This window comes from Taudactylus pleione, unplaced genomic scaffold, assembly GCF_031769625.1.
Source record: "Taudactylus pleione unplaced genomic scaffold, aTauple2 ptg000201l, whole genome shotgun sequence".
Lineage (NCBI taxonomy): Eukaryota > Metazoa > Chordata > Amphibia > Anura > Myobatrachidae > Taudactylus > Taudactylus pleione.
Genome location: NW_028284603.1, coordinates 18,581,233 through 18,608,994, shown reverse-complemented (window position 1 = coordinate 18,608,994; position 27,762 = coordinate 18,581,233).

Below are 27,762 nucleotides of genomic sequence, written 5' to 3'. Positions count from 1 at the left end.
AATCGGGACCCTTGGTGCCTCATGAAGCAACGATGTAGCTATTTTATTTGTAATTAAATTATCTGACACTGCTTTAGTCAAAAGGACTTCCAGTTCCTCATGAAAGGCTTTAGTAGGATCACTGTCCAAGCACTTATACACAGCAGTATCTTCCAATTGACGATAAGCCTCTCTTTTGTAGTCCTCTATACCCCACACTACTACACCCCCACCCTTATCAGCAGGGCGGATAACCACATCATCATAAGTGGATAACTTTTTCAGTGCAACACGTTCATTATATGTCAGATTTTGAGGATGGTCAACTTCTTCTCCTCTCTCAATTGTATCCAGAACCGTATTAGTATAAACTTTAATGTTGCTGTTGCTAGAGACAGGATCAAAAATAGATTTTGACTTAAACAAATTTTTTTCTACTACAGTAGAGGGCAGATGATATTGCGGCAATTCTGGATTTCCAAAGTATTCCTTTAGTCTCAATTGACGATTAAATTTACAGAGGTCGATTTTACTTTGAAAACTGTCATGCATATTCGTCGGCACAAAACTAAAGCCTTTCCGTAATACCTCTTTTTCATCCTCCGTCAATATCCTTTTGGAGAGGTTATATATCACCTTCTCCTTCTTGAATTCTGCCTTCCTCTGCCTCGCACATTGTCCACCCCTTCGAGTAGCGGATCCCTGACGGGGTCTCTTGAAACCCTTGTAGCTACCCCTAAAGGGGGACGAGCAACTGTTGACATATCCCTTGCTCCAGCACATTCCATCTCACTTTGTGAGGTAAGTGATTCCCCCGAGTTGTCCGTATCAAAAGGGTATCAACGTTGTCTCCCGAATTTCCTAAAGGTTCTAGGTCTTCTATAAGTATTAGTGGCCCAAGTATAAACCTGCTTTTCTTCGTAGTCACGGTTTACAATAGCTAATTTATTCTTTTTGAATTGAATTAGCTCTTTTTTATATTTATTAAGTTGAAGTTGTAATTTTTCCAACCAATCACACGACTTATCCTCCGGGTATTCAAATGTTGATCTTCATATACTCTAATCTTTTCTTTAATGAGATTAAGCTTTCTAGTAGTTTCCTCAATTACCAAGAGGATAAGGTCAATAGATGCCTTATTTAAAATAGCAGCCCACTTTCTACAAAATTCAGAGTTGTTTCTTCCAATGGTCGGAATATTACGGATTCTGAAGCCTCTAGGTATCTTTTTTTCTCTAAAATAGTCTGATAAAGTTACTCCATGTAAATAATAGTCCAGCTCACGTTTCTTAAGTTTGAATAAAGCAAAATAATGCTGCTGGGCAGAATCTTCCCCCGCTGTAGTTTCAAAATTTTCAGTAATCAGAATCCTATTAGTCTCCTCATCCGTAAATGTATGGGTATCTCCCAATGGTAAATCCACTTCAAGTAGTCCTAAGTTACTGGCTTGTGAAGTATTTTGCGACATAGCCCCCTTCAGCAAACACCATGTGTATAAAACAGATCAATCACAAATAGGAGTCCTTATAGATGAGTATCATATACTTAATGTAGTGTGCCTTAGAAAATATACACTAATTGTGTATACCAATATACTAGTGACATATAATGAACGTGTTGCCCTGAAAAAGCTATCCACTTATGATGATGTGGTTATCCGCCCTGCTGATAAGGGTGAGGGTGTAGTAGTGTGGGGTATAGAGGACTACAAAAGAGAGGCTTATCGTCAATTGGAAGATACTGCTGTGTATAAGCGCTTGGACAGTGATCCTACTAAAGCCTTTCATGAGGAACTGGAAGTCCTTTTGACTAAAGCAGTGTCAGATAATTTAATTACAAATAAAATAGCTACATCGTTGCTTCATGAGGCACCAAGGGTCCCGATATTTTACATGCTCCCCAAGCTGCACAAAGATAGTGCACACCCCCCTGGTAGGCCGATAATATCGGCTAGGGATTTGTTGTATTATAATATTTCAAAATATTTGGATTTATACCTTTAGCCGGTAATTCAGAGTGAAACAACCTTTCTAAAAGATACTACCATGTTTTTGAATAACTTAAATGACTTAACATACTTACCCCCTAATTACTTTATGGTCACAGTGGATGTAATCAGCCTCTATACCAATATTCCCCACAACAGGGGCATTGAGGCAATGAAATGGCTCATTACTAATAACAGTAATTATTGTGGTCCTGACATAGATTTTTTTATGGATTTATTACGTCTAGTTTTGACGAGAAATTTCTTCATTTTTAATGGAGAATTCTTCATTCAGCTTCAAGGATGTGCGATGGGGTCCTGTGTGGCCCCCGCATACGCGAATGCTTTTATGTTCTCTCTGGAAAAAGATCTATTTTTTCAAGACCCTGCAAATGCAGCTAAGATCATTTTCTACAAACGTTATATAGACGACGTGTTCCTCCTTTGGATTGGGACTGAATTGGAGTTCAGAGAGATGATGACAGGAATAAAGTAAAAATGATCCTAATATCAAATTCACTTTTGAGATTAGTAATGAATACGTCCATTTTTTGGATGTAGCGGTGACTCAGAAGGAAGGTAAAATCTGCACCTCTATTTACAACAAACCTACGGACTGTAATACATTGCTTGCTGCGTCTAGTCACCACCCAGCTGCCCTGAAACGAGGACTGCCATTCTCGCAGTTTGTGAGAGTTAGGCACATTTGTGATGATAAAGAGGATGAGAAAAAGCAAATGGACTTGATGTATAGCCGTTTTTTACAAAGGGGATACTCTACTATGATCCTCACGTCAGCTAGGATGAAAACTATGAATATACCGAGATCTCAATTACTGCAGAAAACAGTGGGTCAATCTGATAAGAACTCAATTTTGTTTGCTAATCAATTCTCTACTGCAAGTATGGAAATCGTTAGGACAGCTAAAAGATTCTGGCCCCTGATCAATCAGGAGGATGATTTACCCTTGCTTAAAAATGCATCATTAGTTCCTTGTTACAAGAGGGCTAAGAATATTAAAGATTGGGTTGTCAGGACTGACATCACTGGATGGGACTCTAAGGTGAAAAAACAAAGCAATTTTTTAACAAAAAAAACAGGGAATTATCGATGTCTTAATTGTACCACTTGCAGCTTTTTGGAGACTGGGGATTCATTCCCTCACTCCTTGACAGGGAAGAAAATATGGATACATCATGTTCTTACCTGCACAAGTAAATTTGTGATATACTTTATTCGTTGTCCCTGCGGATTTCTTTATATTGGAAAGACAATACGTCAATTTAAAGAGAGGATGGCGTTGCACAGGAGTGCAATCTGTTTCGCTATTGCTGGCAAGGCGTCTGATCAACCTGTGGCTAAGCACTTCAGAGATGCTAAACATAATCTGAGTTCGCTTAGATATAAAATGATAGACCATATCCCTGGGCATCACCGTGGTGGAGATAGATCTAAATTATTATTGCAAAGGGAAGCTCGTTGGATCCACAAATTGGAGACAATGAGCCCTAAAGGATTAAATGAGCAATGCTTACTTAGCTGCTTTATTTAAATTGGGTATATGAACCTGCTTTAATACCTTATTATTATTCGGATTACTTAGTTTATTGTTTCCCTATGATGACCCGTAGATCTGTTATTTTTACAGCTTGCCTTATGTAACTGTTATTTGCAATGTGATAGCGATTTATATGTTTCTTTATAGGTGCAATTTGCAGGTTTCTGCTGACATGATTCAACTGTCTTTACTGCATTTAGAGATGTGATTATGGTAGACTGACTGTTCAGATCGCTTTACTTTGTTCTGGTATGCGATAGCCTCCACGCTCTCTTTATCTTTATTTTTATTGTTGATTTTTGTCACTTAGCAACGGGACCCCCGCTGATGACGTCAGCCCCGCCGCGACTGGTCTCTGGATGGCGTGGACGGGCGTCAGTACGCGAGGTCCGTTCAGCACTTCACATTTGGGTGTCTGGTGGAGGGTATATAGGTAAGTGTCTATGTTTTTTGTACTTTATGTCCTGATGAAAATTCTGATTGTGGATTTGAAACGTTGACAAAGACTTGCGGAGTTTCCGTGTCATTTTTCCAGTTAACCACTTGAGTGCCGCCTGCCATCGTTACCTTTAATATATATATATATATATAAATAAATATATATAAAACACACATATATACATATAGACACATATACATACACACAGACACATACACATATAAATATTATTGCTTACTAAGTTCAGAAGCAGCAGGCCAGCAGCAGCAGAGGGGGGCGGAGCCAAATGCCGAGAGGGGGTGGAGCGTTATCGTGGGCCATGACAGGCGGATCCGATAAAAATAAACAAAAAACAGTTCATCTTGGGGAAGGAGCCGGTTTCTGGACATTGTGAGGGGCCCCCTATGTGTTGGGGCCCTGGGACGACCATCCCTGTTGCCCTCCCTATTATCCGGCCCTGACCCTGTGTGTAATATACTATCACTATAAAATTAATTCAATTATTTACAAGATGGTGGCATAATAGCAATGTCTACTGATGATACTGGATCAGAACCTCTATATACCCCTGCCTATACCTTCTAATATCCTACCTATAAACCTCTAAGGATGACGCCAATTTGCGTACGCAGTCATACAGTAAATAAAAGACTCCAGACTTGGAACGTGTGGTTCCGAAGCACAAAGTATTATTCAAGTAAAAAGTACAGTCAGTTACACGCTATTGATCCAGACACAATTAGAAGCAAAATTATACAGACCCCAAGTACAGTATACATACGCCGCGCTTTCTGGTCCAGAAGTTAGGCATCAGCAAGAAACCCCGTCATCATTCAGCATTCAGCAAGAAGACTAAGAACCCAGTGTTGAAGCACACATATTTATACCCCCCCAGAATAGACAGGACAATAGAGAAGTTTCTTGCTTATGCCATTGGTTCTCAGGGGGGAAGCATCTGTTACAGAGCGTTTAACAGGCTGGTTCAAATAGACTCATCCCAGCCTCTAACAACTGGGGGTCTCTGCCTTCCCACCCCATGCAATCATCCTAACAGTTGTTCATATAATATACATTTTGTTGCTTGAAGTCTCTGTGGTCCATAAGTTGAGAATGCATGATGCGATCTCCACACCGATAATCCTGGAATTTTGTTGAAAGAGTACACATCAATACGAAACCAAGCAAGGCTTTCTTAGCATGTATAAAACCTTAGTTATCAAATATCTTTATTTCACAGCATTTATACTAACTGAACAAACTTAAATCTTATACCTTAAAGCTTATTAAACCTTTTATGTGGATATGTAATGTGTCAGTATGCGGGGTTTGATATAAAGACGCTAGTTAACTTGGGGCAGATGCGTGCGTATTAATGTGTGTATGAGAAATGGTGCACTTAACACTTACTAAGTGAACAAGTAGGAGTGGATTGCTGAGCATGATAGTTCCACATGCCCCCTGTCTCAGCAGCCCCCACCTTTCCCGTTTTCAAAGGAAAAGCTCTTTTGTTCTCCCAGACTCTTGTGTGGATGCGAATTAAGCCAGCTACAAGACACAAACCTAAGATAACACTCTAGTCTTTGAAGTTATTTCATTGCAGGAAGCTTGCTAATGGAAGATGTTTATTCTAGCCGGGCCACCTGCAGTGAGAGCAGACACTATCCAGGAAGCTTATCTACACAGGCTAGTTGTCACGTGACCATTTGCTCTGTTCAGCTAATGCAATCCAACTTTGACATACTGTAAAGCCATTTCTGAAATATATCCTTTATAATACGTAAAGTCATGAACTGGGCTTTTGGTGAATCGCCGTAACTTATGGCGATGGTCACGGATGCAATCGCATGATGCTAATAGTATTATCGCCACATGTACTAAAGTGTGAGTTTATCTAAAATGGCGCATAGGCGGCCATTCGCAAAATGGCGTCTTGCGGCCAGTCGCAGGATGGTGTCGCTGCGATTCAATTGTAAACTGATCTTGTCTCAGCCAATAATCCACTTTCGACACTACGTTAGTGCAATTGGTGCAATTTCTCAATTAAAAAGTACAAAGGTGAAATTTTCATAATGAACACCTGCTCAAAACTAGAGATGAGCGGGTTCGGATCTCAGAGATCCAAACCCACACGAACTTAGGGTATCCGAGTCAGATCCTTGTCGGCTCGAGTTTTCCCACCTGACTCGAATCTCAAAACGAGGAAAACATCATAATCCCGTTGTCGGATTCTTGCGGGTTTTGGAATGTATAAAAGGTCCCGCAATCGCACTCATTTTTCATTCCGGCTGTGCAGGGGCATTTCTAGAGAGGAGGGGGCCCGTGTGCAGTCTCCGATATGGGCCCCCTCCTCTCTGTCCAGGGGCCGGGAGCGCACTGAGCTGTGCGTGGCCAGCACTGGAGTTATAGACTCTAGGCACTAGAGTGCGCCCAGAGTCTACAGTGTATGTGCAGATCACCGGGAAAATGGCAGCGGCAGCCATTTTCCCTGTACTGCGCATGCGCAAACGGTGGGAAAATGGCTGTAGTGGCCATTTTCCAGTCGTTTTTACAGTGCTGGACCCCCGCACCGATGTGGGACTCTGGAGAGGTAAGTAATACTATGGGTGCAGGGTGCCCCGCACACCCTGCACCCATTATAGATATGCCCATGCAGCTGTGGAGATTGAAGAGGGAGGGAGCTGTGCTGTGCTGCTGTGCATTGGGCATATAGTTGTGTTGTCATTGTCAGTCACTCAGGGGCTGGCTGCTTAATGTCCATAGGGGCTGGCTATTATCCATATAGGGGTTGGCTGGCTGTTGTGAGTCATAGGGACTGGCTGGCGTAACATAATCCATATAGGGGCTGGCTGGCTGTTGTCCTGTACATATGGGCTGGCTGGCTGTAGTCCATAGGGGCTGGCTGGCTGTTGTCCATACTGGCTGGCTGGCTGTTGTCCATATAGGGGCTGGCTGGCTGTTGTCCAGCCCATAGGAGCTGGCTGGCTGTTGTTGTCCATAGGGGCTGGCTGTTCTGTTGTGTTGTCCAGGGGGTGCTCTGTCCATCAGGGGTGCTCTTCACCCCCAGTGTAAAAAAAATAAAAATATATTTTTTTATTTGTGTGTGTGCGTTAGCCACACTTATTATTATCAGCAATGTGTCTCATTTATCAAGGGGCTGCTGCCTCGTTCAGGGGTGCTTCCCCCTTCCCCCCCAGTGTGAAAAAAATAAAATAAATTTTTTGTGTGTGCGTGCAGGGGCGCTGAGAGGGGGGGGAGCGGGTACTAATTTACCCGGGTCTGGCACCGCTCCCCCGTCTTACATCACAGCAGCCCAGCACATGCTGCTGTGTGCTGGGCTGCACTGGGAGACTGCTCGCGGCTGCTAAGAAGCAGCCACAGCAGTGTCCTATGCCTGTGGGGGGAGTGTTCAAGCTGATCGCGCCGCCCACTGTTTATGCACCAGGCTAAGGGGGCTCACAGCACCCTCTTCACCAGTGTGCAGCACTGCAGCATAAAACTTTTTTTATATATATATGTTTTTGCCTAAGGGCTTTCAATGATTAGGCCACACCCCTTTTTACCTGGGCCCGGCGTGGCTCTTGGCAGGCCTGTGTGCGTGTTAGCCACACCTTCTGTGTGTAAAAAAAAAACAATTTTTTGTGTGGGTGCATGTTAGCCACACCTGCCGTGTGTAAAATATAACCAATTTTTTGTGTGTGCGTGTTAGCCACACCCGCTGTGTGAAGAAAATAAAATCAAATTTTTTTTTTGTGTGTGTGTTAGCCACACTAATCAGCAACGTAGGTGCGCAGGGGTGCTGTGCTGCCTGTGTCATTTATCAAGAGGCTGCTGCCTTGTTCGGGTGCTCTCCCTCCCAAGTGCCCAAAAAAATTTTATTAAATCAATCAATCAATCAAAATCAATCAATCAATTTGTTTTTTTTTGTGTACGCATCACCGGCAACGTAGCTGCGCAGGGGTGCTGCAGGGGTGCTGCCTGTGTCGTTTATCAAGAGGCTGCTGCTTGTTCGGGTGCTAAAAATTAATTCAATCAATCAATCAATCAAAATCAATCAATCAATGTTTTTTGTGTGTGTGTGAGTGCGCGTTAGCCACACTTATCACCTGCAACGTAGCTGTGCAGGGGTGCTGTCTGGGTCGTTTATCAAGAGGCTGCTGCCTCGTTCGAGTGCTAAAAATTAATTCAATCAATCAATCAAAATCAGTCAATCAATCATTTTTTTTTGTGTGTGTGTGCGCGTTAGCCACACTTATCACCAGCAATGTAGCTGTGCAGGGGTGCTGTCTGGGTCGTTTATCAAGAGGCTGCTGCCTCGTTCGAGTGCTAAAAATTAATTCAATCAATCAATCAAATTCAGTCAATCAATCATGTTTTTTGTGTGTGTGTGTGTGCGCGTTAGCCACACTTATCACCAGCAATGTAGCTGTGCAGGGGTGCTGTCTGTGTTTTTTATCAAGAGGCTGGGGTCTCGTTCGGGTGCTCTCCCTCCCAAATGCCCCCCAAATATAATTATTTAATCAATCAATGTGTTTTTTTTTGCTGTGTGTGTGTGCGCGCATTAGCCATGGCATCACAAACGCCTCTACTAAACATTTTCAAAGGAGAAAATAGAGGATATAGTTTAAAAAATGGAATAAAGCAGCTCAAACTGCGTTCTCTGATTATAGTGTCCCTACTCCCTACCCATGGCCCCGCTACCTGACTTTCAGTGAGTCAGAAGGGCTACTCCATGCAACCGTATTCCAGAGTGCAGCTGCTCCTCCTGTAGCTCAGGTCAGAAGATGTGTAAGGGTGTGGCGGTGATATGGACTAAAATGGATCTCACATCCACTAAAGTGGACAATGAATCCTCAATCTAACAGGGAGCACAGCTGTTATACACAACAAAGGATGCGATAATGATATAGGCTTGGGTGATGATATAATCTGGGGTGATGTATACATCATCTCCTTCACACGATATTAATTTTTCCCCACTTGTATCCACCATTACAGGTACCTCTGTAATTTGTGCACGTAATTGATGGTAGGTCTTTCTCATAGAATTTGTACTTCATTTTGATGGGCATCATCTTTTCCACATTTTGGGGAAGTAGTCTCAGGCCGATTACTGACAAGGTTCCCGGCTGTGCTAAAAACTCTTTCTGAGTACACACTGGAAGGTGGGCAGCTCAAGTAAAGCAAAGGAAGTTTTGTGTAAGGGCCTCCAAATTGCCTCTTTTTCCTGTCAGTAGTTATTTACATCTCTTCAGATCTGTGTCTGTTGGGAAGAAAAAACAATGTCTTCATCCCTTCTGGGATGAAAATCCACTCCCAGTAGCAGGCATGGCACTCAAGACACAACTTAAGACTTAAATCTTAAATGCTGCATTTGCTACTCTGTTCTGCTTGTCCACAACATCTGCTCCAGTTAAGTGGACAGTGGGTACAATGGCAGGTTGACCTGAAGGCCACTAACTAACTATGTTTTTTTTAATGTCCCTGTACAGGTTGGGAAATGCTTTTTCGGAAGGTTTGCAAAGGATTATTTAACAGTCAATTGTTTTTGGAAAGTACTCTTCCTGGTCCCCTTCTGGGATGAAAATCCACTCCTAGCCACAGAAGCAGGTGCAGGATTCTCAAGAAAGACACAATGTAAGGCCTTAAATCAGGGGTAGCCAACCTCGGTCCTCGAGAGCTACTAACAGTTCACGTTTTCCAGACCACCTAGCTGGTGCACAGGTGTATTCATTACTTACTAACATATTTGGTAAGATCCACAGATGGAATTAATTATTTATTACACTTGTGATTCTGTGAGGAGACCTAGAAAACATGCACTGTTGGCAGCTCTTGAGAACCAGGGTTGGCTACACTTGTCCACATATCTGTGCTGGTTAAGTGGCACTTTGAGACCATTAACTAACTATGTTTTTTTAATGTCCCTGCACAGGTTGGGAAATAATTTTTCATGTGGAAAGCACTACTAGAAGTCTTCCTGGTCCCCTTCTGGGATGAGAAAATCCACTCCCAGAAGCAGCCACAGGCATGGCCCTCAAGGATTCTTCTGGGGCAAGGACTGATGTGAATGTGTCAAATATTTTTTTGGAAATGCCTCCTCCCCTTCTGCCTCATAATTTTCTTTGGAATCAAACAATTTAATACAATTTACTACCAATCAACCCTTCCAGTCCCTGCCCTGCCTTCAACTATATACATACTCCAACTCCCTCAGGCCTCTCTTAAATAATAAAAACATTTGTTTTCTGATGTGCCATGTTGGAAGTTGAACTGCCGCGTGTTTGTGTCACCCACTGCTGCCACATAGCTTAGTCAACCAGCTAGCTTGGTGCAAATTTTGGGCCTAAACTGGATGAAAACAATATAGTGAGCTGTGAGATGGTTAAAATTGACTGGAAACGAGTGGAAATAAATGTTATTGAGGTTAATAATACTGTAGGAACAAAACAGGCAAATTTTATGTGATTTTAGCTGTTTTTATGATTTTTTAAGAGAAAATCCAGATCCAAAACCAAAACCGAAAAACAAAACACGGAGGTGAGGTTTTGGCAAAACCAATCCAGATCCAAAACCAGGGGAGATCCAGATCCAAAACCAAAACCAAAACACAGGGGTCGGCGCACATCTCTACACAAAACACAGTCCAAGCATTTCGCTCAAATTTAAATCATTGCTGAAAATGCTCTCATTGGAAGGTTTATAAGAATATATGTATATATATTTTTTATTTATTTACATTAGTGTCCCTTTAAATATTGCAAAAAAGACTTTTAGCTACCTTTGAACTACTGTGTCTTTGTCCTGCAGTAGATAATAATGTAAGTGTATGCCACACTTGGGAAGTTTTTATATCTTAACCCTCTCTACTGGTATTACTGCTTTCTCCATGGCTTTACAATGAATGAAATCTCACTTTTGCAATCTCCTCAGAATAGCGTAGCAGCAGGGGTCTTGATAATTCGCCGACTACACGTGTCATTTTAAAAGTCTTAAAATAAAAGCCCAATAGAAATGTATTATAATTAGATCTGAAATTATAGGCGACTCTTTGTTTGTTGCACACATTGCTCAGTGAAATTAACAATAGATGTAATTTGGGAAATTACAATTTTATCTGAAATATATTACAGATTTTGAATTGTTATCATCATTTGCAATTACCAGTTGAATGTGCCATCTCTGCGAGAGAATGTATTTTGCAAGACGAGCTATCTAATAGACCTTTTAAACATATGATTGAGACAGCATTTTTTATGAGACTTATAATAATAAAAATAATAATGTGCTTTTAACTATATGTACGTCTCTGTTTTGATCATTTAATTGAAGTGTAATGTATGCATTCATTCATATGGGAAATTGTTGGGCTCAACGGAAAGTAGGTTAAAACTTTCAAAAAGTGAATAAGTCAAATCAATTTGTCCAATTCTCTTTCTGTAAACACTGCAATTAATTGATATGTTCTGGAATGGGGCTGATGTCCCAGCATATTTAAAGAGACAGATCAAACAGAAAACTGTGCAAAGACCAACAAAACAAATAACATTAAAACAGACATAAGCTTATATAGATGAACTAAAAAACACAAGTATGGAAGGCTGGGAGTAGATTTACCATACTATACTTGCAGTTCTTATCTAGGTGTATTACTTAACAGCACAGAATTGATGGGAGAGCACCCACAAGCCAGTTCTGTTGGTGTAAGTATCTGGTATTATTAATCATTGCCCTTGCTTACTTAAGAATAGCGCACGTACGGTATGATTTACAGGGGAACATAAAGTAGTCCTGATTGCGTATGTTCAAGCAGAGCCGGAACTGTGTGTGTGCGCGGTGCCGCTACACAGAGCACAGGGCCCTGGGGGATATGTTTATTAATTGTTTTACGATATATATATATAATTTATAAACAATTAGTTTAACCAGTAGGATACATTTAAATTGCTCTGTAATTGGCCAAGGCTATGTGTGGTTAATTACGAGCTGTGCTGGATGGAACCTTGAATAGGCTATTATGGGTTAAAATAAACTAATTAGATTGATTGACTGACCAATCAATTCCATTGTAGAGTTATTTAAACTAAATAACGGATACAGGGGAACACCTAGGCTTGAAAGAGGCTACAGCAGTAGCCGAAACGCGTTGCCGTTCCCACCAAGGAGACTGGAGATCCTACTTATACCTAATGCCCATCTCTATACCTGGCTGCCCTTATAACAAGCTGAGATTTATATTATAATTTGCTCCTCATCTATCGTGGCAGAGATGTTTCTGTAGCGGAGGACTGACATATACCACGGAGCTGTAAGGACGCTGACCTAACCATCTGTCATTGACGCTGTCTGGTCCTGAGACGGAGATCTGTCTGTGAACCTCAATGTGAGTGTCCCCGTTACGTCCCGACACCCAGCTAATATATTCCGGAGATCGCTACTAACCTTAGCGGACACACCACGCTGGATATTCATCTGCCACAAGCAGTTGCCATTCTGCAGCACCTGGGCCCTTGATCTAAACTGACGGTGCATTGCGGCATAAACCGCTTTGTAGCAGAGGGCTAACACATATTATGGAGCTCTAAGGATGCTGATCTACTTGATTGCCACCTATGTCACTTGGTCTGGAAATGGCTAAATGTCTGTGATCTATTACGTGAGTAACCACAAGTGATTACAGCGTCACCCACGTTATTATTTTTTCACAGACAGAGATACAGAGACTCGGCTACCTATTTTGGAGATACTAATTGAAGTCCAGCTGGTACATCACGCTGGAATTTTACCTGTTATGAGCAGCCACTTTCTTTTTATTATCTGGGTGGTTGTTATAGGTGTACATACCCAAGAGATGCCAATGAAGTTTCCTTGATATATACGTTGCACTAATATATTGTACAGGACTTAATTTCAGCCCCTAGCATTCTGATTGTTATGTGCATGCCATACACCCCAGGTCAATGGTACTAATCCTGCTTTTCTATTTATGAAAAGAAACATTGTTACTTAGACCTGAATTTTTAAGGATCTCCAGGATTATTGCAACTTTCTACTAGCTACAAGTAACACTAGATTGATTATTCTCAAGATTGACTTTTATTTTCATTCATGTTTGTTTGTATCATTTTATTAGTGTCTGTGTATGTATATGGTTTTAAATTAGAGTCTGATCAACTCCAATTTATATATATGCAGAGTTCTTTAAGTAATATCTTTCAATGATTGATGTAGTGTGATTTATGTACTCTTATGCAATAAATTTGTGGAATTTTATTTATGTGTGTTAGACTGGTGTCCCAGCATAGACATTAGAGCGCAGTCTTTCCTTGTCAACATTAAAACAGACATAAGCTTATATAGATGAACTAAAAAACACAAGTATGGAAGGCTGGGAGTAGATTTACCATACTGTACTTGCAGTTCTTATCTAGGTGTATTACTTAACAGCACAGAATTGATGGGAGAGCGCCCACAAGCCAGTTCTGTTGGTGTAAGTATCTGGTATTATTAATCATTGCCCTTGCTTACTCAAGAATAGCGCACGTACGGTATGATTTACAGGGGAACGTAAAGTAGTCCTGATTGCGTATGTTCAAGCAGAGCCGGAACTGTGTGTGTGCGCGGTGCCGCTACACAGAGCACAGGGCCCTGGGGGTGACACCGTTGCTGCCCCTAGACACCTGCATGTGGCTTGCTGCAGCCTGTAGTGCTGCCCGGAGCACCCTCAGGATGCTCCGTGTACTGCTCTACTTCCAAGAGCCAGCGGCCCTGCTCCCTACTTGTCACATTATGATGTCACGGGTTTAGGGGACGGGACCGGCACATGGTCTGCACTGCCATCCTGTTACTGCGCTGCTTCAAAGATGCATCTGCACTATTGTTTTCCAGATCTGCATTTTGAATTGTACACAACATAAGGTATGTGCAACCTTTAATGAAGTGTGTAGAGGCATCTGGATGAAAGAAAGACACATCAATCATCACCATCAACTCAGATAAATTACACTTGGATTAAGTAGGTGCAAAATGGACATTTCGTAACTAAAGTATTTGAAGATCTATTTGACTCCAAATAAGAGACAACTTAAATAGAAATGCCAAACTTGTACCTACACTTAGGTTAAGGTGCAGATGCGATATATCTAATTTGTCCCATAAATGTTCAACAAGACGATTCAATAGTCTTATGTTTCAATAGTCACTGTTTTGCAGCTCAATTGTCGCAGCGGGTCTGAATGAGGTCCTAAATGCTTTCCCCACTTTTGTCTTTTATGGCTTACTGATACTGAGGGGTAATGGTGCGAGAAACAAGCGGAGAGACCAGGTTTATTAACTTTGCAGAAGAACCATGATTGGAACACATGCGACAATTGAGCTGCAAAAAAGTGACTATTGAAACATAAGAGTATTGAATTGTCTTGTTGCACATTTATGGGACAAATTAGATATATTGCATCTGTACCTTAACCAGAGCACTCTTAACCATCTTTTATTTATGTACCTATTTGTTTGTGATTGGTGAATATCACGCAGGTTATCAGCTGCCAGGTGTAGCGTGGATCGCAGGCATTTACTATTTTTTTGTACCTACATTTGCACGTTAAAATACAAGATATGTTATCAATCAAGATAGTGGGAGGAAATTGAGATTGTTTTTTATTATATGTGTAACTTTTGTGTGTTTGAAGCTTTTTATTTACATTGCTTAGCAGAGATTTATAAGCAAGGTGCATAGTGAATTGTAAGTCGTACTGTAAAGAGATGAGCTCCATTTATGGGCAACTATAAGTCTGTGCACCTTTCCGTAAGCAAGGAACTTCCCTAACAATGTGTACGCTTCACCTCTTTATCTCACTTTATTATGAATTCTTGTTTTTTACATGGGTCTACAAAACTTGTCTTATTCATGTACCTTCTCTGTACTGTGTAATGAACTGCCTACCTCTGCCTAACTTCTTCCAAAGGTCTTCTTTGCTAAATTCAGATTAGGTGCAAGTTTTAATATTTAAATAATTATCTATATAAATGTACGAGTAAAAATATAATCAAAGACGATGCATTTGATAGTAAGTATACATAACTAAAATACGTACATGCTGTAAAAACCTCATGGCTGATATATACTGTACCATCGTCTCTGGCAATTTCTCTTGATTAGAAGTTTCTGGCTTCACGTTAAGGCATATGCGGAGACTTCTCTGGTCAACTTTCTGCCACTCATACCGGAATGGGCTATTTTGGAGATTCTGCCTGCTCATCCCCATATCACTCCAGGAGGTCGACGCTTGCTGATGGCTATTGGGGCTGCAGCTTGGACAGCAATTCTTCAAACGTGGAATCACTCAACATCACTCGCCCTATCATTCTTTTTGGTTAAACTTTTTTTTATCTCTTCCGAATGAATTGGGTGGAAGTGACTCTTGACAAAGAATCCAAGACAGAACAATTTTTTTACATAGTAGAGAGCTATACTGACACTCTGGGTCTCATTCAGACCCGCTCGCGAGCGCAGGACGCTAGCAAGCGGGTCGATAGTACCCAAAAGCGCATGCGCACGATGGAGGGAGCTCCGTCGTGCGCATGTGCGAGACCCGAATAACGATGGCCAAGCCGCCGTTATGGGTCTCGCACTAAAGGGGGCGTGCTGTCGATGGCGACTGACAGCACGCCCCCTTTAGTGGGCGTGCTGGGGGCGTGGTTGCCAGATTGAGGCGTTTCCATGGGAATGCCTACCGTCTGGGTCCGGCCCCACTGACATCACTAGTGATGTCAGTGGGAGTGATTTTGGCTCTGATAGAGCCAAAATCACTCCTGGGCTTGCGGCAGCAAGACCCTACCACAGGGTGTCGTCGCAAGCCCGATGGTCGCGATGGTCTTGACCATCGCGACCATCATCACGGACACTCGCATAAGCTATGGTTGGTCACCCACAGCTATGCGAGCATCCAAGAGGCCGCTCCATTTTCAGGTAGGAGGGCCCTGATTCAGAGCGATCACGCTGGTCAGAGCGTCCGGCTCTGAATCAGGCCCTCTATCTTTAGAAATAAAGGATCAAATTAATAGAAATTGACAATATACCTCTTGGTATCTGAACTGTGAGGTGGCTGTGGATCCTCCTATTTTACTATAAAGAGAGTCACCTAGGACACTCGAGGTGGGTGGGAGTAGGGGTGAGAGACAAGAATTTTTCCCCTTTTTTTCTCTCTTCTTTTTGTTGGATTTTATTTCTGTATTCAAATATTCTGGACGAACATATTGTATTATTTTCTCCCTTTCTTTTCGCTCACTGTTGAGAATTTGTATGCTACTTGTTATTTCTATACTCAATGTTCATATATGGACTACCAGATGTATAGACTATTGATGTTTCTTTTTTTAATGTGTATGATTATTGTGTGTACTGTTTATCTTGACCATTGTATTTTGGTCTTATATAACTACAACGGTTTTCAACTGCTGTGCCGCGGGCAGTTCTTAGATGTGGCGCCGGAGATGTGCCCGGCGATGCTAAAACTTCAGGCCCGGCAGTGCTGGGCTCTTATGGATTGCTGAGACACGGCCCGGGCCATGAAATTTGTTTTGACCTAAAGAGATGCGGCCATTTCACATCATAGGTCATGCATGCCGCGTCACTGTCCCTCCCAGGCTGCAGAGTGCTCACTGCTCTTCTGCTCTGCACTGCAGTGAGTGACCAAGTAGGGTTCCAATTACAGTGCTTCAAAAACTCCTGCCGCTGAGGGACAGGGACAACTGCGATCTTCTCTGCTATTGGATGGTAGGTGACAATGTGTTTTTTGTTTTTTCTTGTCTGTGGGCCATTGTGAATGTGTTTGTTCTGTGGGAGACATTGTAACGGTGCTTTTTCTGTGGGGACCATTGTGAATGTGTTTGTTCTGTGGGGGCCATTGTGATTGTGCTTTTTCTGTGGGGGCCATTGTGAAAGTGTTTGTTCTGTGGTGGCTATTGTGAATGTGTTTGTTTTGTGGGAGGCATTGTAATTCTGCTTTTTCTGTGGGTGCCACTGTTATTGTGTTTTTTTTTTCTGGTGGGACCATTGTGAATGTGTTTCTTCTGTGGGGGCCACTTGTATTTTTTCTGTGGGGGCCTTTGTTATTGTGTTTTTTCTATGGGGGTCATTGTTATTGCGTTTTTTCTGTGGGGGCCATTGTGATTGTGTTTTTTTCTGTGGGGGCCACTGTTATTGTGTTTTTTTCTGCAGGGCCATTGTGATTCTGTTTAATTTTTACTAAATTTAACAGAAGTAATAACAAATATCAACATATGGTGTGCCTTGGCAGTTTTGAAAATGTTGCTTAGTGTGCCACGAGTTAGAAAAGGTTGAAAATCACTGTATTACTACATTATGTGTACTTCTATGTTATCCTACATGTGATGCTTCAATAAAGAAAATGTATTAAAAAAAATGTACATGCATAGATGCAAAAGTCCAGTGCAGTCAGCAGGCACACTGTCTGATACATAATCAGGGGCGCCGAGAGGGGGGGGGAGCGGGTACAGATTAGCGTGTGCTGAGCTGCAGTTGGAGACTGCTTGTGGCTGCTGAGCAGCAGCCACAGCAGTCTCCTATGCCTGTGCGGGGGAGCGATCACACTGGTCGCTCCCCCCCTGGCTTTGCGCCGGGCTGAGGGGGCTCAGAGCGCCCCCCCTCCCCAGCGCGCAGCGCCGCGAAATGGCGCTTCAAATCTTTCTTTTTTTCTCGGCAAGGGGGCATGGCCACACCTCCTGCGATTAGGCCACGCCCCCTATTACCGAGGCCCGCCGCGGCTTTTGGCGGGCCTGTACATAATGCTCTTTGCACAGTACCGGTATACTGACAGAAGATCACAGACTGATAAAGTTAATTGAAAACAGTCAGTACTGTATACTGAGCAATTTGACAGCGACAAAAATAGAGGTCGGTAGCAGATGTGTAAGGCAGGTTGGCACACAAGCAGGAAGTAAGATGTTAGCTGGGTTGGTATTTATGCGAGTAATCAGTGGTAAGCCAGGTAAGTACAGAAGTTGGCAGTCTGACATAAGCCAGGTTAGCACATATGTGGGTAATTAGGGCTCTATTCAGCAAGAGTGGCGATGTTGCCCAGAATATTATCAGGCAACATCGTCATGATTTTTTATCAGTTATTACATTTTATGTCAGCTATTCAGCATTTTAGTATGCAGGGACAGTATCCAGTTGATAGCTCTACAATAAAAAGGTCGACAATGTCTAGGTAGACACCAGGGGGCAAATTTACTAAAGTGAGAGTTTTTAGAAGTGAGTTTTAGAAGTGATATTGCCCATAGCAACCAATCAGATTCTACTTAACTTTTAACTAGCACCTTCTAGTAGATAATAGCTAGAATTTGATTGGTTGCTATGGGCAACATCACTTCTAAAACTCGCTTCTAAAAACTCTCACCAGATGTTAGACAGACAATAGGTCGACAAGGACAAAAGGTTGACAGTGACAACAGGTCGACACACTAAAGGTAGACATATAAGAAGGTCGACAAGTACATAAAGTGTCTTTCTATTAAAAAGGGGTTAAAGGACCAATTATACTGCATCTTCCTTGCAACTTTTGTTTTTCCCACATTTTGAGTCTTTTCTTACATTACCTGTACTCTTGCACACATATCTTATGAATATTGCCTATAGCCATATCATATAACAGCAATAGATATAATATGTTTTGCTTGCTTTTTTTTTAATATTTGTTTTAGCATTATTTATATCAAATTGTCTGTTCAGATTTAACAAATATAATTATTATTTTATTAAGCTTACTTGGAATTTTGAATATGGTGTGTTATTGGAATAATATGGTCATGTTCTAATTCAATAGGACACTAGATGGCAGCAGAGTCTAGTAGTTTAAAAAAACATTTTCATTGTAGTACAGTATCTTCTGTGTCTCAGAACAAATGTTAACTATTTAAATTCATTGCCTGTTAAGGATCTGTAAATTCTGCATAACTTTATTTTGATAAATGCTTATGGATCTAATTGTTTACATTTACAATCCTTATATGTTTATTATTTAATAATGTAGTAATCTGAATTAGTCTTGTTATAATAATAATCATGGGTATTGTATGTACAGTATATATATATATATATATATATATATATATATATATATATATATAATCGTACAGAGTGTCCGCACTTGCAACATCAAAATCAAGTTGGGGGTGCTCAATTAAGGACAAAAAATGCCAAAAATATATAAATTCAGAAAAAATGGCACTCACCAGGTATCTGACAGAAAATTGGTTTTTAATTACCCATCTTGAGGGAGAAAGTGCATAGAGCCATAAAGTGCAATAGTCATAGTCTACGTTTCGGTCCAATGGAGGACCTTCTTCAGGACATCACAGCAAACATGTTTCAACTTGAAAACCAAAGACAGACTACATACCACCACCACTTGCTGACATATATACCCACATCCAACTCCTGACAACGATTTGTTCATGACTTCCGGTTGTTGGTATGCGTTCCATTGCTGTGGAACGCATGGAACTTCCGGTAATAGCGCTGGTTTCTTTTCATTATATTTGCTGTTGTGATTCCATCTGGAAGCCGTTTTTAACCCTTTTTTGGCGGTGGGTCCCAGTGCCTATAAGGGTATGTTCCTAGTGTCGTTTGTAATGTGTATATTCAGTTGTTTAGAATATGCAGTGATCATGTCCCAGCATACATTGCGTTTTGCGTGGGTGGAGTTTCACCTAATGGATGTGGGTATATATGTCAGCAAGTGGTGGTGGTATGTAGTCTGTCTTTGGTTTTCAAGTTGAAACATGTTTGCTGTGATGTCCTGAAGAAGGTCCTCCATTGGACCGAAACGTAGACTATGACTATTGCACTTTATGGCTCTATGCACTTTCTCCCTCAAGATGGGTAATTAAAAACCAATTTTCTGTCAGCTACCTGGTGAGTGCCAATTTTTCTGAATTTATATATATATATATATATATATACCGTATATATATATATATATATATATATACCGTATATATATATATATATACCGTATATATATAAATATAACTCTTCTTGAGAAAGCCTTTCCTTTCCTTCCTCTTCTCCTTCTCCTCTTCCTTTCCTTCCTTCCTCTTCTCCTTCTCCTACTGCTTTCCTTCCTACCCCTTCTCCTTCTCCTCTTCCTTTCCTTCCTTCCTCTTCTCCTTCTCCTCTTTCTTTCCTTCCTAACCCTTCTCATCTTCCTTTCCTTCCTTCCTTCCTTCCTTCCTTCCTCTTCTCCTTCTCCTCTTCCTTTCCTTTCTTCCTCTTCTCCTTCTCCTCTTCCTTTCCTTCTCCATCGCCCCCAGCCCCACATCTCACCTTGAGCTGGCAAGCGGGTCCCTCCTCTTCCACGCCGTCATCTTCCCAGTGATATTCAGGAAGATGGCACTTGCGTACAAGACAATAGCTTTGGAACACAAGAGTCTTTAAGTTCAATGCATGGTGCCATCTTCCTGAAGATGTCACTGGGAAGATGACACTGCGGAGGATGAGTGACCAGCTTGTCGGCACAAGGTAAGTATTCTCTGGGTGCAAGGTGTGCGGTACGGGGCCCCCTGGACCCAGGGCCCTTTTGCACTGCACACCCTGCACCCATTATAAATATGCCTATGCCAATCTGGTTAAAATGCTTTAAGTAGCATTACAACTGCATTAGCATACTGGTGCCAAAATTGTGGTGTCTATATAGTCACTGTCGACATGCTAACTATCATCTTCTGTCTGTATCCCCAAGAAAAGGTATGTCTTTCCACAGACGATGCAAAGATTTATAAAATGGTTATTACAAAATAATTAGTAAAACAAATGCATAAAGAATTAAACAAAATTAAAAAATCACCTAATGTGAATCTAATACGTCAAAATGCACAATAATGCATATGGGACATAGAATGGAAAACAGAATACAGAAAGGATGAATGATGATGTAATGTCATCACTAACACCAGGGCCAGCAACAGAAATCTTGGGGTCCTGCACACTCATATTTTTGGGGCCCCCATTCCTCCCCAGTAGGTACAGTCCTGTCGGCCATTGGCTCATCCCCTCTGTGTCTCTCCAGCCTTACCCCTGCCTGTGTCTCTTAGTGTTATTCCCTCGTGTCTCTCCAGCCTCATCCCCTTTATGTCTCTCCAGCATAATAACTCCTGTGTCTCTCCAACTGCAGCCATGGGCTCATATACTGTGTCTTCTAGCCTTACCCCACCCTGTGTCTCTCAGCCAAAACACCCCTGTGTCTGTCAGCCTCATCCTCCCCTGTGTCTCAGCGTAATTCCCCCTATGTCTCTCAACCCTATCCTCATGTGTCTCTCAACCTTATTTCTGCTTGTGTCTCTCCAGCACATACCCCTGTGTCTCCCCAGACCCGTGTCTTCAACTCCATACTCCCTGTGTCACTCAGACTCAAAACCATCTGTCTCTCATCCACAACCCCACTGTGTCCCTTAGCCTCACCCTCAATCTCTCTCAGCCTCATCCCCTCTGTGTCAACCTTATTTCATTCTGTGTCTAGCCCCATCAAGCTGTGTCTCTACAGAACATACCCCTGTGTCTACCCAGACCCGAGTCTTCTGCTCAAGCCCCCCCTGTGTCACTTCATCTCCAGCCCCCCAACCCTAACCTTTTTTTCTCTCCACCCCAGCCCACACTTGCTTTTTGCTGATTCTGTACGCAGTTTGGCTCCTCTCCGTTCCAGTGGCGCGATGTCATGACGTCATGTGTGCTGTGCACGTAAAAAAAAAACTAACAGACAAGGGGATACCTTAACTAGATTCCCGAGATTTCTGAGGGGCTGGGTCACTGAGACTGCTGCATGTTGTGGCTGAGCCTGAGAGCGAGGTAGAGACTGGCACTTCTTTTACTTCAAGTCTGCAACTCTGTGCCAACATCTTCCGTCCACGATAACTAATCTCTTTCTTCATATGAGGTAAGGTCAGTCTTATGTGGGGACCAATGTGTTTTTTTCCCCTGTGGGGGCCAATGTGTGTTTTATGTCTTTCCTTTGAGGGACAATGTTTTTTTTTATTTTTTACTGTGGGAGCCAATGTGTGTGTCTTTTTCCTGTGGGGCTAATATGTGTTTTATTTTTTTCCTGTAGGGCCCAATGTGTGATGTATTTTTTCCTGTGGGGGCCAATGTGTGCAGGTATTTTCCTGTAGGGGCCAATGTGTGTGTCTTTTGACCAGTGGGGGCAAATTTGTGTGTCTTTTTCCCTGTGGTGGCCAAAGTGTGTGTATCTTTTTTCCTGGGTGGGCCAATGTTTGTGCTTTTTTTTCTGTGGAGGCCAATGTGTATGTTTTTTTTCCTGTGGGGGCCAATATTTGTTTTTTTCTTCCTGTGCGGTCAGTGTGTGTGTGTGTGTGTCTATTTATTTATATACCTATGGAGGACTTTGTTTCTCTTCTGTGGAATAATTTGTTTAAGTAAAAACTAGAAAATATATTTTTGGTTTATAAAAGTATTAATTATGGATACTGGACCTGATTTAGCATGGCTCGCTATTGAGATTATGCACGCAGTTCTGCTGCGAAAATATGCTAACGTCTGCAACTGCTCATTAAGCATAGAGACGACCACTACCGCTTTCTCACATCCGTAAGACCTCGCAGTCCTGCGTATACATCGGTAACATCGAGTAACAGTGGACCCTCATGCAGAATTACAGCAGGTCTGACCTGTCTCAGAATTGCAAGTCTCGTCGCACGCAGTAAGTACTCAAGCTGCGAATGCCGTTGTAGTGGCAAATTTATGCATGTCCAGGAAACGGCGTTCAAATGGACAGACACGTCTGCATTACTACAACCACTCCCCGATCACCACTCCCAAACGCTGACGTCCCGTTTCTTACTCTACGATGACTTTGTATCTGCATATGTGATCGCAGTGCGATCGCAATACTGACCTACGCATGCGCACTGTGGTGAATACGAATGCGCAGTACACACCATCGGCCGATCTGCGTATACTGTTGCAATTGCGATCCGTGATGAATTAGGCCCATGGTTGGAATGGGGTGGTGGGCGAGGGCACTAAAAAAGTTTTTCGCATAGGGTACTAGTAGACTTGGGGCTGGCCTTGTATGAAACAAATATATTGTTCATTCTTGGAAAGGCATAAGAAATAAAAACTTAAACAGTCCCAAAAGAAAACAACCTCCACTCAAAACCAAACTAACAAAAACATAGGTACAACAACACAAAACATAAAGTGCAGACTGGAGGGATTTGCTGTTAAATCTCATGTCTCTGTGTTATGGACACGTAATACTTCTTTGTGAGCACAAGTGTCCATACTTGGCTTCCTAGAGTCTTTTACAGAGTGTGCCCATTACATCAATCTGCTTGTAGTTTAACTGGTTGGTGTATTCTCTGGAATACCTGCAGGGTAGTAGCAGTAAAAATGCCACATCAAACTACTTGCACATTTTATTCCTTCCATTCATCCTCTAGTTTAACTTTATTCATGTTTGAAATGAATCTTGAGAATGAGGAAACATACTGTACTAGGCTTGAAGCTGAGTTCAACGTACTCCTAAATGCGTAGTGTTTCTTGCATGTTATAGTACTGTGCATGCTCCAGAACCGAGAATACACATGCCTAACATCCCTTCTCCTCTCAATGTAGACTCTTATCCAGCGGCGGCTGCTACCACTATCTCCCTGGGACCTGGTCACTTGTGCTCTCTGCTGGAACAGTCTTATGCTGGGTACACACTAGGCGACCCACCAATGTGATGCCCGGTATGGTATGACAGAACGATATATCAGGCGGTTGGTACACATTGCACGATCCTGTGAATGGCCATCCGATATATATCGTTCACCAGCACCATGCAGCTTCCTGGTATGGGCAACTGGTATGATCCCGATGTCGGCGCACGAGAGCATGCATAGTGCATACACACTAGACTACCCGAGCGATATGTCGGCCCAATCTGGCATATCGTCCAAGAAATCATCTAGGTGTACCCAACATTAAATGTGTGCATGGATCACTATCCTGTGCATGTGCACCAATCAACAAACGGGCTTCTATCGACGGCATTGGCTGCAGCCCCTAGAAGTCAGACAGGGCTGCAGTTTTAGCAGTGGAGAGGCTTCCCATTGGAAGTGCTCTCTCTGCTAACTGCAGTCTGGACTGGCAGTCCCAGGGGAACTGTCTGTACGGCTGTTATTGGCAGGGAGCGCTTCCAATGGGAAGTCCCTGTGGGTGGTGGATTTTACTGGGGGTGGGGGCTGCAACCCCTAGGTAAAATCCACCACTGCTCTTATCGCTTCCCCTTTCCTTCGCACCTCCCCAGTTCATCCTCCACTTGTTCACCCATCTCGTTAGCATGTTAACTATCGGGCAGTGTCCCTTGTTCCTCATGTTCCTCCCCACTATCTTTACTTCCACAGCTCCTTGTCCCTGGTCTCCTAGTCCCTTTCAGTGACTCTGACTGCAATGGGCACAGACTCACTGAGTGCTGAACTGTTTTTCCCTCCCAGTGACCCAACTTCACTTGCCTGACAAGATACAGCGCATTACCCAACCCTCGCCTCTTCTCCACATCCTACCTATAATATGTATTGCTGTGTTGTTTCAAAGATATGTCAGCTTGAAGGTAATGAGTCATACACATTACAAGCACATCTCCACTAGTGACTGGGCTGTAATGGGGAGTTTATAGATAGACAAGATTCAGTGAGGGAATGTCAATGGAAGCACGGGCATGCCAAATAGGACAGAACCATATATCCACCTGCTTCTAGGTGTTACCAAGTATAAGCCAGTGGAAGTAAGCCCTATAGACGAACCACAACAATTCGCCCAACCCTGTATACAGGTTCATTTACTTATGTGTATACAAAGTGGGAGTATATACGCCCGATTTACATTCACCTTAGCATTCAGACTATGCTGGGTTCCTCAATGCATCTGTGGTGGGAAATCTCATGTTTAGCGAAATCTCACCTCTCAATTTTACAAATGCTCTGCCTCCACCTTATCTGTGTTCTCTCTTATGGGTGTTGGCGCTCAACAAGGTCGTCCAGGAGATGATTCCCTGCCCAACTGTATATAAATAACTGTGGGGTCTGTGTTAGAGAGATAAAGTGGATGGAGATAAAGTACCAACCAATCAGCTTCTAAAGCTGGGTACACACTGACAGATACATTGCCCGATCAATTAATCGGCCAATGTATCTGCTGCTCATCGGGCAGTGTGTACCCACGATATGCCGTTCACCAACATATCGCATTGGCTGTGCTGCACAGCCGATGGACAGATATATCTGCAGACATATCTGTCCATCGGCAGGTGTCTACGGGTGGTCGGCAGACCACCCATGCACACAGCGGCAGAGCCTGAGGAGGGGGACGGGACACCCCCCCACCCACCGGGAGACATGCCCCTTGGTCATCGGGACTTGCGGGCAGGCACAGATGATGGTTGTTCAGTGTGTACGAACAACCATCATCTACAGATATATCTGTATAGTGTGTACCCACCCTTACTGTCACTTTACAGACTCAGGGGCTTTGGTCCCTCCTCCGGCTCCGGTTTCTGCTCTGACACATGTTCTCCCAGCAGAACACAATAAAGTTTAGAAAAAAAAATTCGTTTTTTTTTTTTTAACGTGTTCTGCTGGGAGAACACGTGTCAGAGCAGACACCGGAGCCGGAAGCGCTGCAGTGGGCAGGTAAGTGCGGGACAGGGGGAAGGTATGCGGAGGGGGGGTGAGGAGGACACAAAATTACCGCAGCTGTAGGCAGTGCTGCGCATGCGCTGGTTTTACAGATGTAACAGCGCATGCGCAGCACAGATTCCAGCTGCAGTAAGGTAGTGTACAGAGGTAAAACTATCTATTTCCCGAAAAAGCTGTCATCGCTGAAATTACAGCTTTTTGAAATAGATAGTTATGGGGAGGAGGAATGATGAATTCCTCCAGTAATTAGGTAGAACTCCATGCGAGTTCTAAACCTAATTACCTCCATCAAATTTTTTAGGTATGATGAATAAGCCCCTGTGTTAGAAAAATGTCAGCTTATCTTGTGTATCTTAATGGCCTGATACTGGGTAACCAGGCGCGCATGCAGGGGGGTTTCCGAGTACCTAGAAACCCCCCTGCCCATCGATCCATCGCCGCGCAGCTTATTAAGGCACCCGGCGGCAAATTTGGCCAACTAACGACGGTCACGCGAGCCAAACGCAGCTTGCAGAATGGCATCCAATCGGGAGCAGCCACGTAACCACTCCTAATTGGCTGACGGTCCGCGCGCCCGGCAGCCAATTATGGACGGCTACACGGCCTCTCCTAATTGGCTGTCGGTTTGCGCTGCCGGCGCATTATTCTAAAGTGCCACCGGGGATCCTGAAGGGTAGGGTGCACTCTGCAGCACACCACTGCGGCGAAACGAGTGCTGAGGGGACGGGGCTTTGTGAAGGGGCTGAGGCCCTGATTCAGAGCCGGACGCTCTGGCAGAGCGCTCGCTCTGAATCAGGGCCGTCCTGCTGAAATTTTAGAGTGGCCTCCTGGCCGCTCGTATAGCTGTGGGTGACCACCCAGAGCTATAACGAGCGTCCAAAAAGATGGTCTTGACCATCGCGACCATCGGGCATGTGACGAGACTCTTGTGGTAGGGTCTCATCTGCCGCAAGCCCTGGAGTGCTTTTGGCTCTATCAGAGCCGAGAGCACTCCCACTGACATCACTTGTGGGAACGCCTCCATCTGGGCAGCCACGCTCCTGGCACGCCCACCAAAGGGGGCGTGCTGTCAATCACCATCGACAGCACGCCCCCTTTGTAGAAAGACCTGGAGCGACGGCTTGCCCATCGCTATCCGGGTCTCGCGCATGCGAACGTCGGAGCCGCCTGTGGTGGCTGTGTGTACTTTGTGTATGCAGGTGATGAAGGGGCTGTGTTTACAGATGATGAGGGGCTGAGTGTGTATAGATAAGGGGCACAGAGTGCTGTGGCGATTGCTGAGGGGAGGGGTGGCGTGAGGTGAGTGGTGAGGGGAGAAGTGAGTGCTGCTGTGAGGTGAGTGGTGTGAGGAGAGGTGAGTGATCATGTGAGGAGAGGTGCTCTGCTGTGAGGGGAAGGTAGGTGTGAGGAGGGGAGGTGTGAGTAGAGGTCAGTGCTGTGGGGAGGGGAGGTGTGAGTAGAGGTGAGTGCTGTGGGGAGGGGAGGTGTGAGCATGAAGAAAGGTGTGCTGCTGTGAGGGGAAGGGAGGTGAGAGAAGAGGTGTGCTGCTGTGGGTAGGGGAGTTGTGAGGAGAGGTCAGTCCTCTGGGGTGGGGAGGTGTGAGGAGAGGTGAGTGCTGCAGTGAGGAAAGGTGTGTGTTGCAGTGAGGAGAGGTGTGTGTTGCAGTGAGGAAAGGTGTGTGCTGCGTTGAGGAAAGGTGTGCTGCTGCAAAGGGAGGAAAGAAGACTTCCAGAAGAAAAGAAGAAGGAAGAGCTGGCCAAGAATAGCTGGCCAGGACGGACCTACAGCAAGAAGCTGATGATCAAGAAGCTGAGGACCGGAGAGTGCTGCAGTGGTGGAAAGGAAAAGACCTAAACTAATCTCCCCACTGCAGCCTCTCCCAGTGCCATGGTAGGTGGCTTTGCCCACTTTCACTTATTTAATCCTCCCTAGACCACCGGGGTTGTTGGACACCAGGCCCGTGGGCCCACTCAGTCCTCTTTTTTCTTGCTTGTTTATCAGGCAAAGAACCCGTGCCCTTGGTAAGTGACCCTAGGCATTAGGCCCAGGTCACTGTCCTTATTTTGAAGTGGGGGTATGGAGATATC